Source organism: Ictidomys tridecemlineatus, chromosome 5 (assembly GCF_052094955.1).
Source record: "Ictidomys tridecemlineatus isolate mIctTri1 chromosome 5, mIctTri1.hap1, whole genome shotgun sequence".
Lineage (NCBI taxonomy): Eukaryota > Metazoa > Chordata > Mammalia > Rodentia > Sciuridae > Ictidomys > Ictidomys tridecemlineatus.
Window position 1 is genome coordinate 162880790 of NC_135481.1, and position 2407 is coordinate 162883196.

At 38.1% G+C, this 2407-nt stretch overlaps 1 non-coding gene across 1 annotated transcript; it reads left to right on the plus strand.

Moving 5' to 3' along the window:
* Window positions 1-842: 842 nt before the first annotated feature.
* Trnav-cac (transfer RNA valine (anticodon CAC)) lies at window positions 843-915 on the plus strand. The gene has a single exon. It is a non-coding gene; the product is annotated as a tRNA-Val (tRNA).
* Window positions 916-2407: the final 1492 nt, after the last annotated feature.

The following is a 2407-nucleotide window of genomic DNA, read 5'->3' on the forward strand; positions in this document are numbered from 1 at the left end:
CCAACAGCTGCATTTTATCCATTTTTTAAATTAACTTTGTGATTTGCTGGAGTCTTACTGTTGCTGTTTTGTTTATTAGCCAATGAGATATGATAGGCAAGAAAACTTAATCTTGGTTTCTTAAGACTTCTTTTAGCCCATCTCCACAATTTTGGAATCAAGGCTACAGTTCACAGGGCTGGGATTGAAGAAAATATTCCCAGATTGAATAAATTTATTTGTATCCTGCAGCTTCCCCAGTGAAGAGATTTTTAAAAAATATATATCTGTAACTCTGGAAAAAAGTACAGGTGCCCTTGATGAAAAAAAAATTATTAGGAATACCTAAAAGATAAATAAGAGATGGAATTGGACCGAAAGAGGAAACTTTTGCCCAAAATGTGCAGAATGCTGTTAGAAAAGATGTATCAGTCGGGTAGGGGAATAAAGTGAAGGAGTACTGGGGCAAAAGAGGAAGGTGATTGGTTGGAATTGACAGTAGGAGGAGCTCAGCAGTCCTAATCCATATTTTACCACCACCACTTCTTGAGCAGGACTTCCATTTCTAGTAATGGAATGCTAAGTAACTAGGTTATTTGGACCAATGCTTTCACTGAAAACAAAGGAGATAACACATACATGCATACACACGTACACACACACACACACACACACACACACACATATAATTGATCAGGCTGGACCATAAACTCCTGGGCTCAGCCTCAGCCCCTCAAATAACTGGGACTACAGGCAGATACCATTGCACCTAGAAACAAATTTTTTAAATGCATCAAAGAGTTGAGAAGATTAAAGAACTACAAGATTAAACAAATAAACAAACAAAAAAACTCTAAGGGGCTGGGGATATAGCTCAGTTGGTAGAGTGCTTGCCTCACATGCACAAGGCCCTGGGTTCAATCCCCAGTACCCCCTCCCCCCACCCAAACACACAGAGGGAAAAATAAATGAAGAAAAAGCTAGAATCAAAAGGAAGTAAGCACAGAGCATCTGATCAGACCTAGTATGGCCTCTCCCTGGTATTAGCCCAGCACCCAAATATCAAATAACCTTTGCCCTCAGTCAGACAAGTGTAGCACTGGCTTTTTCTTCTCTTTCTTCTTTTTTTTTTTTTCTTTTTATGTACTAGGGATTGAATCCCTGGGCACTTTGCCGCTGATCCACATCTCTAGCCCATTTTAATATTTTATTTAGAGACAGGGTCTCGTTGAGTTGCTTAGGGACTTGTTAAATTGCTGATGCTAGCTTTGAACTCACAATCCTTCTGCCTTAGCCTTCCAAGTTGTTAGGATTACAGGTCTGTGCCACCAACAGCTCTGGCTTTAATGATTTCACAGGAAAGAAGACAGAATCCAATATTCAGGACCTGTCCAAGGTGAAGAGGTTAATATAAGACCTTTTCAACATTACCCTAACTATAAAATGTTATTCTTTTAAAACAAGAGCAAACACATTTCCAAATACAAGGATCTGCCAGACATGACTCTTAGTAGAGCAGAGAGAAAGAAAAAGGAAAAATTTATCTCTGAGAAACTGTAGTCATGGGCTGACACTCCATGTGCAGCCTAGGTTTACTTTGCGTGGGTATTCCCAGACACGGAATTTACATTGTGTTAGGTATATAATTTAAAGTATATGAGAGGATATGCATAGGATATATGTATATACTGCACTACAGGGGTCCTAGAATCAATCTCCCACAGATATGGAGGGAAGGTAGAAAAAGGAGACAAAGCATCACTATGTGGGAGTTTTGTTTTTTTAAAAAATATATATATATTTTTATGGGCACAATATCTTTATTTATTTTTATGTAGTGCTGAGGATCGAGCCCAGTATCTCATGCGTGCGAGACAAGAGCTCTACCACTGAGTTACAGCCCCGACCCCAATGTGGGAGTTTTTGGAATGGGTATTTGGGACAAAGATACAGGGTATTGCTATCAACAGGTAATGACATTCAGGAAGCCCCTGTTCCCAGACTGGCTCTTGTTACACCCACATAGCACATTCTACAATACTCAAAAAGACACTGGTAGAAAGCTGAGATGATTAGTCAAAACATTCTCAGACAGATTAACAGGGAAGATCCAAGCTGGAGTGCAATAAAGCTTCACCATAATTTGAGAAAAAGTAATACCATTAAAGAAAAGCATCAGTCTACACATGTACACACATAAATAATACCTGAGGAGACAGAGTAATTAGAGCACAATTGTTGAAGACTTTAAAACATAAAATAATTACATACTGTGTATTTAAAGATGTTTGTATCCATGAATCAAAAGCAGACTTAAATGGAAAAAAAAATAGATAGTTTGGATATAAAATATAATAAAAACTCCAAGAATGAATAGCAATATTGACATAGCTGAAGAGCAACATGAGAGCATCAAAGATAAAACTAA